Below are 15,248 nucleotides of genomic sequence, written 5' to 3' on the forward strand. Positions count from 1 at the left end.
TTATCCTCCTCTAGCTACCAACGGTGATTCGGAGTGTTTGCGTTTGCTGATTGGAAATGCTGACCTCCAGAGTGCAGTGGACGTTCAAGACGGGAATGGACAGTAAGTCAATTGGGTTTTGGATACAATTCCTGAAATAAAGAGATTTTGCCACTAGGTCTACGTCCCAAATGGCACCCTATGCCCTACTTGGTGCACTACTTTAAACCAGAACCCTATGGGCTCAGGTCAAAAGTAGTGTACCATATAGGGAATAGGTTGCCATTTGGGACTCAGCCTGGTTATTACCAGTTTGTAATATGACCTTGTTGTCTTGTGTATCAGAACCCCTCTGATGCTGTCGGTGCTGAGCGGACACACAGACTGTTTGTACTCACTGCTCAACAAGGGAGCCAGCGTAGAAGCCAAAGACAAGTGGGGCAGAACAGCGCTACACAGAGGGGTGAGGAGGAGAGCTGGCTGTATACGCTCACACACAGAAAGAGACGGGGAGGCTCAAATATACATATTATCTTCAGAAAAGTAGTTGTCCATGGGTAGTGGTGTGTTCATCCCTGTAGGGGGACCTGTCTCCAGACATCATTTGTAATAATTGATGATTCATTATTATATCATTGATTATTAGTTATTCAAATCCATTCTTGTCTCCCCGCCCTTCCTCCCAGGCGGTGACGGGTCATGAGGAGTGTGTGGAGGCCCTGCTGCAGCACAGCGCCAGCTTCCTGGTTCGGGACTGTAAGGGGCGAACCCCTGTCCACCTGGCGGCGGCATCCGGACACATCGGGGTGCTGGGGGGGCTCCTACACGCCGCCCAGTCAGTGGAGATCCTCCCCGTCATCACAGACAACCAGGGCTACACGCCACTACACTGGGCCTGCTACAACGGTACGTACTGGACTAACGGAACACTAGATCTTTTCAGATTTTCTCTCTTCAGCACCGTAAACATGTCCCTGAATTAGGCAGGCCAACCAACGGTACGTACTGACTAACTGGACTGTAGCTCTGTTCTCTCCTCCATGAAGTGTACACTCATTCACTCCCTCTTGTGGCTTGAAAAGCATTCGATTGGTGTGGACGGAGCCATGTGGGGGAATGAACAAGACTACAACAGAATTAGGGGTTATGACTCTCAGTGGAGGACCTTACACTGAAACAGGACTTTGTCAGGGATTGACATAGCACATGTTGTAGCTAAAACATCTTTTGTGACTTCACCATTGTCAGATGTGTAGCTTTCTCTGAGAGTATTGTTGTGGTCTGCAGCGACGTCATCTTTTTCCTGTATGAATCAATCTTCCACTAGGCCATGACACGTGTGTAGAGGTGCTGCTGGAACAGGAGGTTTTCCACAAGACCGAGGGCAACTCGTTCAGCCCCCTCCACTGTGCTGTGATCAATGACAACGAGGGGGCTGCAGAGATGCTGATTGACACTCTGGGGCCGGCCATTGTCAACGCCACTGACACCAAGAACCGGTAACTACAGCACATGACAAAGTCCTTTTCTTCTGGAGAATAATGTTGTCTTGGGAATAAAATGACCTCTGGGGTTGGATGAGGGATTGTAGATTACTTTTAATACATCTATTAGTGATTTTATATTTCTATGGTATAAACAGGGTTAATTGAACAAACTTGTTTATAACAGTCCTACATGATGTCGGTGAAATAAGTTTCCTCTCTCTCCAGGACCCCCCTGCATGCGGCGGCTTTCACGGACCACGTGGAGTGTCTTCAGCTGCTGCTAGGCCACAACGCCCAGGTCAACTCCCCCGATGCCTCCGGGAAGACCTCCCTCATGATGGCTGCTGAGAACGGACAAACCAACGCTGTCGGTACGCAGCCCCCTCTCCTCCGCTTTGCCTCGCCCAGCCGGCTTAAGTTCAACATGTCTGTTTTACATTTTAATAAGTCGCTTCATTTCCTAATTGAGTTTCTTTATGTTTCTCTGTCTGTGTCAGAGCTGTTGGTGAGCAGTACCAAAGTAGAGCTCACCCTGCAGGATGCAGTCAAGAACACTGCTCTTCATCTGGCCTGCAGTAAGGTGAGCATCCCCACATGAAGATGACGTTCATCTGAACAGTTGGCTCTCTCTGGTTAAAATTTTGGTCTGACATGTTTGACTCTGGTTTTTAAAGGGGCATGAAACCAGTGCTTTGTTGATATTGGAGAAGATTACAGACAGGAACCTCATCAACTCGACTAACGCAGCCTTACAGACGTACGTATGGTTCAGCTGTATTAATTGGGCCAGAAGAATTGGTCCTCTGTAGCTCAGCTGGTAGAGCACGGCGCTTGTAACGCCAAGGTAGTGGGTTCGATCCCCGGGACCACCCATACACAAAAAAATGTATGCACGCATGACTGTAAGTCGCTTTGGATAAAAGCGTCTGCTAAATGGCATATTATTATTATTATTATAATTGGAAGAAGTGCACTATATAGTGAATAGTCTGGCATTTGGGAGGTATCTTCATTTGCTGCTGGCTAATCTAATGATACTTTCTCCTCAGGCCGTTACACGTTGCAGCCAGAAATGGTCTGACGGTGGTGGTTCAGGAGCTACTAGTGAAGGGTGCTAGCGTGCTCGCAGTCGATGAGAATGGTAAGATCCATAACGCTAACACCGTTTTCTTCTGTACTTCTCTTCTCAATGTGTCCACAAATGTTTCTCTCTAGTCCACTGCTTGGTTATTGTCTTAACTTTGTATCTCCTAGCCTGCTGTTATTTCATGTTTTTCACCAAAAGTGTTGTAGTAAACGGTGATGCTCCTGAAGTGACCCTCTGCTGTTCTGTTTGAACCCCTCAGGTTACACGCCTGCCTTGGCCTGCGCCCCCAACAAAGACGTGGCGGACTGCCTGGCGCTGATCCTGGCCACCATGATGCCCGTGTCCCCCTGCAACCCTGCGCCCAGCCTGTCCTTCAGTGCCATTAACCACTACACCACCAGCCCCTCCAAGAGTGTGACCTTCGACAGCCTGCCCGTGCTGCGCAGCGAGCACAGCTCCTACTGCAGCTTCAACAACATCGGCCACCGCGACCATGATGGAGGCTTCTACAAGGATGAGGAACTCAACGACTCAGACTCAGAGACATACTGAGGGGGGTGGTGGTCGCTGCCCAGGAGGGGAGCCAAGGGCAGGCGGATGGACAGTGAAGTGGGGCAGAGGCCACAAACAAATACACACATACACACCGTGTCTTAAATCACCACAGCCAGCTTTGGGAGGGCACGAGCCGAGACAGTCCGCACAGGAGCCTTAAGAGTCCCGCAGATGGAGAGAGAGAAATGGAGGGAAGGAGGGAGAGGGGGAGGCACAACAGGCTGGCTGGCCACACTCATCCTCTCGTACCACCAGGTGTCCTTCCAGCAGATACTGGACTTCAGAGGAACTGCTGCTGCTATACCCCACCTTTACCTTTACCCACAAAGGTCCTAAACGGTAGAAACTGTCCAGCCAACAGACAGACGGACACCTTATGACGGCAATAACCTGTAGTCCAAGGGGATAGTAGCACTTCACTGAGTGAAAAACAGACATGGACCAAAAGATGTGGAAGAAGCCTTTTCAAAACCTGTTTTGACAGTAGAAATGGGATTGAGCGTTTTGGGCTGAGAAAAAACATAAGGAGTGATGTTTCATTTATGTTTTATGAGAGTGATGGTCATGTTTATCCGCACACTAAGACAGACAGAACGCACCTAGCCTCTTGGCTGTAATCCATGTGGGAGGAGGGGAAATCATTTATTTTTTATGAACAAACATTTAAATAAAATCATTCATGTCTTAAGCTCCTGACCCTCTGTGGGAACCAAAAAATCGTAGAGTAATTTCAAAGAATTTCCATCCCCAATGGCACCCTATTCCCTTCATAGTACACTACTTAAGACCAGGGCCCATAGAGATCTGGTCAAAAGTAGTGTACTCTATAAAGAATAGGGTGCCATTTAGGACGTAAAGTTTTGCAATTGTATGACAGGACTATTTACATTTGTGTTATTATACCTACCTGTCCTTTGCCCTCTAGAAAATATTTTAGAAAGAATACATGAATGAATAATTTACTTTCTTGTGATATTTATGTCATCATTTTGTGCCTTCTTTAGTTACTGAGGGGAGGTTAGGAGAGTAGGGGCAGCTGTATGAGCGAAAACAATGATGCACACTAAGTACTACAACGTTTGTGAAAAGCACTGATTCTATTCCGAGGCAGAAAACATGCCTACCTTGGAGAGGAGAAACACTGTAAACCAATGGTAGGACAGCAGCATTTAGATTTTCTTCTGTTGAAAAAAATATATATATATTATTTGTCTTGGTCTTATAATCAATGTATTTTGACAGGTTTTGCTTGCTTTAACTTCTTCAAAAAAATGAAACCACTCAATCCTTTTATGTGATTGCTTGTTCAAACCCCCGTTTTTGTCTCTTTTTGAAAATCATTTTAACTGGAAATATGTACAATACATATGCTATGTTCGTCAAATCAGGATCAGGAGGTTCACAGGTTTTTTCGTGTCCTTTTTTTTCTTTAAAAGGATGAAACTAGCATGTACATATGAAATGGTGACTGAATTCGAAACTCCCATGAATTCTTTCAGTATCTGAAGATTGCTGTATATTTTATGAGTAATAAAATAAAGAAATGAGTTATGTTATTTAATAATGAACTATGGGTTATCTGTTTTATGTGACAACCGCAGTATCAATTTCTAGGTGACAGTGGTGCTAATCCCAAAAGAAAGGCTACATACAACAAGGAACAAGAAGTCTATTGGCAAGGTGATGAATATTTTTTATTTATTTATTTTTATTTATTTTATTTCACCTTTATTTAACCAGGTAAGCCAGCTGAGAACAGGTTCTCATTTACAACTGCTACCTGGCCAAGATAAAGCAAAGCAGTGCAATAAAAACAACACAGAGTTACATATGGGGTGTAGTGTATTAAGATTATGTCTTTGTTAAATGTTTTTCATGAAGAAATGGAATGTTGTTTATGTTAGTATCAAGAGGGAATGTTTTTAGTGTAACGTCACATATAACAGACAGGAAGTGTGTTGTAGACACGGGGATTGGACAGTAGAGGGAGCCACCCACATCTTGGAAGGTTATATATAAGGGGGGAACAACGACGGAGGGGCAGAACGCATTAAGATTTATTTGGGACTGCTTCTCCGGATCTCCGCGGGTCTGTGAACTTATGCTGTAACCTCGTGGTATTAATAAAAGCCTCTAAAACACGATGCAGCCTAAGTGGATTCTTTGATCGACAGCAATACCCACCAGCATTCGACGCGATACCACAAATGGAGGTCCTACCGAGATTCTGATTGCATTGTTCTGGTTCCTTCCTGAGACGCGAGGTGACTACTGCCCAAGCCGGCTTTAAAGGTGAGATTACTCACAAAATTCGGGCATTAGTGATTCCGTTGATTGGGGAGAGGGCATTGAAGGTGTACAGATTAAAAATACTTGGATCGTTGTTGATGTGGGGTGTTGCGGTCGATTACGGGTCTTTAAAAATATTCTAAAATATATTCCATTGGTAACGGTTGGCAATTGGAAATTTAGAGCATTAAACGGTAGGATTTAAGTATTGAAAGTGTACAATTAAGGCAGATATGCATTCATCTTTAGGGCACTGTACCGCTTTAAGACCCCGGGGGGGCCATTTTAGATAATGGGCCGGCAATTCCGCGTGTACGATAGAATGTGCATTAGGTGAGTTTTTGAAGAGAACTCGGTTTGATGGAATTTATCTGATTGTGATTATGATTTGACTCTCGTTCGACGGGATGTTTGATTGGGTCTGATTTCTCGGTGTAATGGTCATTAATCCACGGCAACAAAAACGGTAGGAGAAATAGGTTCAAAATAACTAGGGCAGTGCAGGGTATGTCTTTGTGTAGTAGGCCGCAGTTAGCTAAAGGCTAAGGCTAATTCTAAATGCTTGATTATATGTTTCAGGCCACGTGGTATATCGTGGCTAAGGCTAATGCTGAATGCTAAATGTGTTTTGTGTCACAGTGTACCTAAGGCTAATGCTAAATGTGTTTTGTGTCACAGTGTACCTAAGGCTAATGCTAAATGCTAATGCTAATTGTGTTGCGTGCTACATGCTAACGTATCCTTAGAGGTCCATTGCGATGGGTTAAAGCCTCTTAAACATGTTTGCATTTGGGTGGAATTCAGAGTTCTACGCAAATGTAAGGTCTGTTATGTGTAATTGTCTGATTGTAAGTGTAAAATAGAGAAACTGAGGTAGGACGCTGGCGTTCTATTGTGTGGTAAGCATGGGGTTAAGGGGATGTGCGCATGCGCTTGATTTTACGGGGCTAAAACTACGACATGCGGTTGTGCTAAGCCTACAAAACACTGCATTATGGGTAAAGGTTATAGGTCCCATCTGGGGTTACCCTACAGGGGGAGACAGAAATAGACAGACAGAGGAGAAATTTTAACACGAGTATTCTAGTTGTTACATCGGCGATGGTTAAAGATTAAACTTGTTTTGTGACCTATTGAATTTATAAATTAAATATATGTTGACGGAGTATAATGAATTGAATTAAATGACGGATTAAAATAAAATAAAAATGTTTTTGAGCGATCTATTTAGTTCTGAGGTTAGTCTTAGAGTGAATAATGGGTGAACGAAGGAATATTGAATATGGTTGAAATAACTCAGTGATTGCATTAACTACTAAAAGCTGTTTCTGTGTTTCTGTTCTTCTGTCATGAGAGGAGCAATACGATACGACAGGAGAGAGGAGGGGCTAACGTGTGACTGACGTGCGTCACGTGACAAGGTGTGACGAGGCAGAGGATCAGATATCAGGCTAGTTCACAAAATCAGCCCTTACAAAATATTTGATGACAATTTCACATAGGCTTGGCAAATGATTCATTAAAAAATTGCTCTGTGTATCACTGGGGTTTGATTGGAATTGTGTTGGGAATCAAGGACTGACATTATTCTGTAAATTTAAGATAATTAGGTGCTGATAGAGCAAGGGGTTATGGGAATTGTAGTATTGAAGGGTTAGAGGCTTTGTTTATGGGTATTTTAGTCTGAAGTTGACTAACTTGCATTTACTTGCATTTGATGGGTTGTGGTAAGATAGCCAACACTAATGGATAAATTGGTGACATAGGATATAGGAATAAAAATTGGTTTTAATTATTCAGGATTTAAAAAAAAAAAATTGGGAGTTGTTAGTGTTATATTAATAATTACAGGGGGGGAAGCCATAGGCTATACAGTCTAAAATAAAATAATTCACGATAAAGGAATATAAAAGGGTTGTTACAATGGGGAGAAAGGACAGCAAGGCTAGATGAAGGTGATTACACCGATTGATATATGGAAAAAATAGTAATCCTTTAACTAAAGTAGTGTTAGAAAGTAGTGTTAGAAAAACTAATGGCAGAAGTTAGTACACCTTTCTCACATACGGATTCAGCAAAAAGTAGAGCTTAGGGATGTTTATCCTCAGCTTTCAGTGATCATCCAGCAGCGTGATTGTTGCATCAGAGATGAAGATGAATAATAGATAGAGGACAAGCAGAAACGACAATGAAGATGAATCAAAACTCCAGAAGGAAGAAAATGTGATGTCTGGAAGAGAAGAGTGAGGTTAAGGAGGATGGAACTTAAAGAAGATGAGGATGATGAAGATGAGTGATGATGAAGAGGTCATGCATGGGTGGATATGACTCTGTGATCAGAAGGAAGTTGGCAAGAGAGGAAAGAAGAAGGATACTAGAGATTTGATCTCTGATGGAAGTTGAAGGAAGAAAGCGATGAAGATTTGGAGATTAAAGGTGCTTTATGTTCAAGAGGATTTTATCCTACAATGACTAGCAAAGAAGAAATGGAGATATAGACCGATGTTTATCATGCCTGGATAAAGCAAATAGTTTAGAAGAAGTAACACAGCTGAAGATACAGAAGAGGAGAAACTGCTGAGAAAAGGATCCCAAGAATTGGAGAAGAAGAAAGAACAGGACGAAGAAGCTCTGAGAAAACTCAATCATACAACTGGTGGAGAAGATACGTTTTGGTTATGAAGAATCAGAGTGAACCAAATCAACAATCACTGTTACAGCTTCAACTGAACAATATCAAATGCAATTGTACCAGCCAAGGGGGGTACCAACGGTTCCATATCCACAGCCAGTTTCTGGACAGACACAGAATTGGAGAGGAAGAGGACGAGAAGACTTAGGAGGAGGAAGATTTCAGCTACACTTCCAGCAACTTTCAGAAGACTGTTATAATTATGGACAGATTGGTTACTTTACCTGTGACTGCAACCAGTCAGGAGGAAAAACAGAGAACATTTTTAAGGAAGATACAGGGGCAATTCAAGATCACCTGTTCTCCAGGTGAACCCTAAGAATTCTAGAGTGCTTAGAAGATCCGGAAGGGGGTTGTTAGCTGATAGCATCGATTAGAGAAGAAGAGAAAATAGCTAACAATTGAAGTAAAACAACCGACCATTAGATGTGATGGTGAATAGTGGAAAAACTTATCTGTGTTCAGCCTAAAGAGGTTAAACATATCACTATGTAAAATTAAGTAATTAGGATAGGGATTTGAGGTAGTAAACAGTTAAGTACTCTTAGGGAACCAATGGAGCTCTGCTATAAAAAATCAAGGAGAATTTAAAATAGACATACTAATATTAGGCTGTTGCAGTGTTGGGAAGAGATGCATGGTGTCTGGTAGAGGATTTTAAAGAGTCTGGGGTACATTCTTACACCAAGGGATTTCAGGCTAGGCTAAAAGGTGTTTAGACGTTTGCCAAGTCTGTGTGTAATGAGTCAAAGGCAGGTGGGGAACTTTTCCAATCACATACTCTAAAAATTTGGTGGTAAAGGGATTTTGTGAATAAATCAGTGAAAAGGGGTTTTAAATGTTATGAGAGAAAAGATTAGATTAAAATAAGTTAGGAGGACTAGGTTGAAGGAACTCTTAAGACAGTAAGCTAAGTTTCAAAGTTAGTAGTAAGACAGAGAGAGAACAGTGATGAAGGACATTTTAGAGTTTAGTGGGAAGATATGGTAGGAGGTTAGATCTGTTAGGGGCAGATGCATTGAGAAAGTATGTGTTGCTGAATGATAAGAGAAGATTGAGGGTGATTGAGTATCTATAGTTACAGTTCCCAGCAGGGAGATCAAGGTAATTATAGGTGTATTGTTTATAATCAAAAGTTTGAAAGTCAGGGATTAGAGATAGGACTGAAAAGTTGGGAAAAAGTGACACTAGTGGTGATAGATGGAAGTACAAGCAGAGACAACTTTTCTTTGGGGAAAATGGATGAAGCAACAATAAGGACATTAACACTTCAGTCTATTATAACAACAGTGAGAAGCAATTTAACTCTTTCAACATTGATAGTTATTAAAGCCATAAATATATCGCATTTGATTATAAGGGAACCAATAGCTCCAGCACCAATTTTAGGGGAAAAATACTTATTAGGGTTAGGATGGGGACGTTCCTCCCATATGGAGAGATAATTATGGAGAATAAGTATTGTTATCAGGACCAGGAGTAGAAGCTGTTGCACCTAGTCAAAGGAGGTATAGTTTGGAAGAGGTTAGGAGTGACTGTTCACTTATTTGGCGTAATGTTACAGAGAAAGGTCAGGGAGAATATATGTGTACTTATCTAGTGCAAGCATTAAAATTTGTTCAGGTTAAGAATTATTGGTTAAAAGGCTATGTAATTCGTAAAGTGATGCCTATAATGGAAGATTTGAAATCTGTTGAAGCTTCCGCAGTCACCGAAGGAGTTCAGGAGGAGTAGATTACAGTAGCCACTCCAACAGTAGATAATACACAGAGGATATTGGTAACTTTGCCACTAGAAATAATTAGGGTTGATACATCAACTACTTTAATGGTAACTTTGGAAGGGATTAATGATACGATGGCAATAGCAAAGGTAGGGAGTATGACACCGACAACAACTTTTCTGAAATTAAAGGGGGTCGCAAGAAGGACTCAGGGTTTATGTTACGGATGGAGAGTGCTGTCAATTATAGTACGAATAGGGTTAAAATAGGAGAACAGATAGCAGTAGAGAGAATATAGATTCATCATGGAGGACAGGATGAGGTCTTTGATTTTAATGACAGACAAGGAGAGGTATCTGATCAGTACCGCTCGTTAGGGAAGAGAGAAACTAAAGGGAGTGGTTTGATTCTTCTGTTGTGAAAATTAGAGATAGATGGGCAGGTTCCAGCAGCTCATTCTGTAATATCAGTGAGGAATCTTGAGGGTCCATGTCTGGTTAGAATTCCAGTCAAACATGTTAGAGACGGTCGTTCGACCTCTATCAAGTATGTGTCAATCTTATGCGTTGTCATGACTGTGGTATCAGCAACAGTCAGTAACAGATAAAATAATGTCGTTGTCAAAACATTTGTTTAAGCCTAGGGTTAGGTGTTATTGGGTTAAGTGAATTGACTTGTGTGAATTTGTTGGATGGTAAAGAAAATCAGGTAACAGCGTAACTGAAGCATTTGAGGTGTAACCATTGAGGGCTAAAAGTTGTTTGTTCTAATAAAACATATGAGGTAAGGGGTATGTTTATGGGAATATCAGATTGTGATGATTATATGATGACTTTGGATAAGCCTGAACATAAGGTTAGAGATGACAAATATAATGTAATTTTTATGGACCAGTTAGTAGGAACAGCAGGACTTTGATGGTTAAAAGATTAGCTTTTGCCTGACAATGTGACTATGGGGAATTTTAGAGATATTTAGAGGGTTTGTGGTGATAAAGCATATATATTCTGACACTATGGATAGACAGGATGTTGTTACATGTCAACGTTGAAGCTTCCATATGAGGTTTCTATCATTATAAGAGGGATACCACCGGACACAGCTAAATCTAGGGTTAAAAGGGTGACATGGCGACATGTCATAGTCTTCAAGCCTATCATTGAAGGATAAATCTAAGGGAGAAGGGGGGATTTTTTCCATGGTATGGTGTAACATTTGGGAAGATCCTATTGATGATAATAGTTATACGTTGAGTCCAGATAGTTCAGATAGTTATATATGCATTGAAGAATATAAGGGATGCATTTGGGAGATCTGAGAAGACTTGGTTGCAAGATCAGTTAGGCCCAGTAGGGGCAGTGATGGGTCAGATTTTAGTTTCAGCTTTGATAGCACTGTGTGTGATGTTTGTAATTTGTTACTGACCTTTGAGAAAGCTATGATATTGAGATAGGTTGGAGAGTGATTCCTGGAGACAACACTCAGATGCCGGTGTTGACTGTTCCTGATCTGGATAAAGATGGACAAGTGGAACTGAATGGATAAATATCATTTTTGATTATTTGATGATTTTTCAAAAAAAATTTCAATATTAGGGTGATGTTGGTATGATTTATGAATCAAAGGGGGGAATAGGTTTATGTGATTCATGCATCATTTATATATCATTTTTATATTATTAGTGGATGTTGATGTTTAATTTCAAAATGTTGTTTTGCAAAAGATACTGTTGGGTTCTTTTTCTTTTCTTCCAGAAGCATTTGGGGGAACATGTGGAGATTGAAATACTCAAACAGGAACATGGGAAGGGACAATATGACTGGAGGAGATGAAACAAGGAGGGTGTGGCCGATTCCATCATCAACAATCCATTGGAAGAGGAGACTACAGGGAGAGGAAGTGTAGTGGACTACATTCCAGTGTCTGCAATGAAATATAGACATGTGTAATACATAATTGTGTCATATTCTTAGGGATTAATTTTTGTAGAATGATGTTTGATGTTATTGAATACATGTGAGGAACTTAGATGTTTTTGTTTATTTCGTGAATGTGTAGGGACATGAAAGTCTAGGCAGGGAGAGGTTCACTGTAAGGTCCAATGGGTTGACCAGCCTTACAATGGATGTTTTTGGATAGGATTTTGTTTGCAGGGGCTTACATGTGTATTTAATTGCATCATAGTTTAAATGCAGTTACATGGTTTATGAGTTTATCTGGAGTACCGAAGGTGGTTGCCTGGGGCAGAGGGACCGTGAGATAATTTTACTGTCTTGATTGATGGATGGATATCTGAAAAGATGGCTGCCGGACAGTTTTTCGCTCTTACACTTCATAAACAGTTGTTCATATTTCATAGAAAGGTATTTACACTCTAGAGGAGAATGTTTTTGGTTTAATGTTAAAGATACTCAATAAGATAAATTGTTACTAGTCATAATCCTATTCTGTTTGTTTTCGAGACTTTTAGTTTGTCTCGAAGGGGGGAATATGTAGTGTATTAAGATTATGTCTTTGTTAAATGTTTTTCATGAAGAAATGGAATGTTGTTTATGTTAGTATCAAGAGGGAATGTTTTTAGTGTAACGTCACATATAACAGACAGGAAGTGTGTTGTAGACACGGGGATTGGACAGTAGAGGGAGCCACCCACATCTTGGAAGGTTATATATAAGGGGGGAACAACGACGGAGGGGCAGAACGCATTAAGATTTATTTGGGACTGCTTCTCCGGATCTTCGCGGGTCTGTGAACTTATGCTGTAACCTCGTGGTATTAATAAAAGCCTCTAAAACACGATGCAGCCTAAGTGGATTCTTTGATCGACAGCAATACCCACCAGCATTCGACGTGATACCACAGGGGTAAAAAACATAAAGTCAAAAATACAACAAAAAATATATATACAGTGTGTGCAAATGTAGCAAGTTATGGAGGTAAGGCAATAAATAGGCTATAGTGCAAAATAATTACAATAGTATTAACACTGGAATGCTAGATGTGAAAGAGATTATGTGCAAATAGAGATACTGGGGTGCAAAAGAGCAAAATAAATAACAATATAGGGATGAGGTAGTTGGGTGGGCTAATTTCAGATGGGCTGTGTACAGGTGCATTGATCGGTAAGGTGCTCTGACAACTGATGCTTAAAGTTAGTGAGGGAGATAAGAGTCTCCAGCTTCAGAGATTTTTGCAATTCGTTCCAGTCATTGGCAGCAGAGAACTGGAAGGAATGGCGGCCAAAGGAGGTGTTGGCTTTGGGAATGACCAGTGAGATATATATTATTATAATATTGCATGTACCTTGGCCTAACGGTGTGGGTTATGTATTTTATTTTTCATGGCGTCCTCAACATTACAGTTTTAAGGGCAACAATAGCCTACATTTGTTTACAACTCGCAGGATTTCCATACATGAGCTTTCAACAACACAGAGAGTTGCATCAGCACGAGATCGAAAGTGCGTCAAATCTGTACAGGTCATTGTTACGTCATCACTGATAAACGTTGAAACTGATCAAAAACCGCTGGAGCAGTTCAGTCTAATCCTCCCTAGTGCTGGAGGATTGCGTTTGTTTTCGCTCTGGATGCGCGTTCATTTTGGCAAGGAAATGTGCTGATTTTGCAAGGAGATGGAGAATAAAGAATTCAAGGTAGACATGTTATTTATTTTTAAATCTTCAATTATATTAATTACTGTGGATTAAATATTGTTTAACAAATGAAATAATGTGCTATTCATGCTGTAATATCAAACTAGAAAGTATATGGCCGGGGAGTCATGAGAGTTGGCTAAAGGTACAGTAGGGTCAAATGGGGGTCAAAGGTTATGACAGGACCTTCATAAATTCGTCCAAAATGGCACCCTATTCCCTATGTAGGCTAGTGTACTACTTTTGACCAGGAGCCATAGAAGGGTTGGCTGACGAAAATGATGCTCGCGCATCGATGGCCGGAAGTCGTGTATCTTGTTATGATTCTGAACCTCAGCTAACAACAAGCTGCCATGTGGGGAATCGTAGCTCTGTGGCATGTTTCAGCTCGTTGTATGGTGTTATTGATACCAAGTCTTGTTTTGAGGTGTTTTGACTGATATCATGTCTATGCAATGACGAAAATTCGCTACCTAGCTAACCAACAACAACTGTAACAATGTATTTGAGACGAGTTCATTGTTCAAATGTATTTATGTTTGCATTAAACATTTAGAGACTAAATATAGTTTACATGTTGTCAACAGTCTAAGTCAAACCCTGTCTATTTTGCCCCATAGTTGCATGCCAGTTTTGTTGCTTAACAACCAACCCCTCTATAGAGTCCCACAGTGGAGGTGTGATAATACCCATAAAACCTAGTGGTCAAACAGGGAAATGGTTCCAATCGTTTTTCCACCATTAATTTTTCCCATAGGCGATTTTAGAAACACATAAAATAAGGGCTGTATTTCGTGTAGGCTTACCCTGCCGTGACGTTTTTGTAACCATGTAAATCTCTCTCGGACAAGTTGATGTATTTGATGTATTTTTCTATTACATGTATGACATTTCATTGAGATATTTTGTGTTTTAATGACGCATAATTGAATTCCAGCCTAACTCTGCTTTCTGTTGTCGCCATCAGGCTGCAGTGGTGACATTCACTACCGTGACCCACAAGGATGAAACTTCCCAGACCAGCCTCACCCTCAGCAGGGGAAAGAGAAGCTACCCAGACCTACACACCTTTGTGCAGGACATAAAGGACGAGTAAGTTGCTCTTTGGCTTCCCCATGCATCCCCTAGATATGTTCCCTATCTCAATTGCATACTCCTCGTGTCCTCTCTTCTCAAAACCCATTGGATGAGAAAGCCAGAGGTCCCGCCCTTCTGACCTTCTCACCCAATGGGTTTTGAGAAGGAGGCGAGGAGATTGAGAGTCTCCCATAGTCTCGGGCCAATACAAAGGACTCAACGGACCAAATAACCAATCAGGGATGTCTGGGTGTGGCCTAGTTCCATAGAGGTCCATCCATAACGTAGTCTAAGATAATAGAGGTAATGTCCATCCATAACGTAATCTAAGATAATAGAGGTAATGTCCATCCATAACGTAGTCTAAGATAATAGAGGTAATGTCCATCCATAACGTAATCTAAAATCATAGAGGTAATGTCCATCCATAACGTAGTCTAAGATAATAGAGGTAATGTCATGTAGTTCATTGTGTACTTGCATTTATTTACTTTTCAGCCATTGGAATCTGCTGAGTGAGAATATGCGTGCCGGGGTGAGTTATAGTCACCTCTAAAGTAGTTAATGTTGGTAAAATGGACCAAGCATTCATTTGTGGAAATCCTGCAAGACCTTTAATCCTGAACCACTGCTTTAATTGACTAGCTTGAGTAAATGGTTCTACGTTTTATATCAGTGCAGCCCTTTTAACAAACTAACTCTGTAT

The 15,248-nt window shown here is 41.2% G+C and overlaps 1 long non-coding RNA gene across 1 annotated transcript; it reads left to right on the forward strand.

The window, feature by feature from the left end:
- Nucleotides 1-2,172: 2,172 nt before the first annotated feature.
- On the forward strand, nucleotides 2,173-2,889 carry LOC311118303. Its single transcript, XR_014611792.1, has 3 exons — nucleotides 2,173-2,223; nucleotides 2,516-2,607; nucleotides 2,813-2,889. It is a non-coding gene; the product is annotated as an uncharacterized lncRNA (long non-coding RNA).
- The last annotated feature ends 12,359 nt before the right edge of the window (nucleotides 2,890-15,248 follow it).

The sequence above is a fragment of the Coregonus lavaretus genome (genome assembly GCF_964263955.1).
Source record: "Coregonus lavaretus genome assembly, contig: HAP1_SCAFFOLD_48, whole genome shotgun sequence".
NCBI lineage: Eukaryota > Metazoa > Chordata > Actinopteri > Salmoniformes > Salmonidae > Coregonus > Coregonus lavaretus.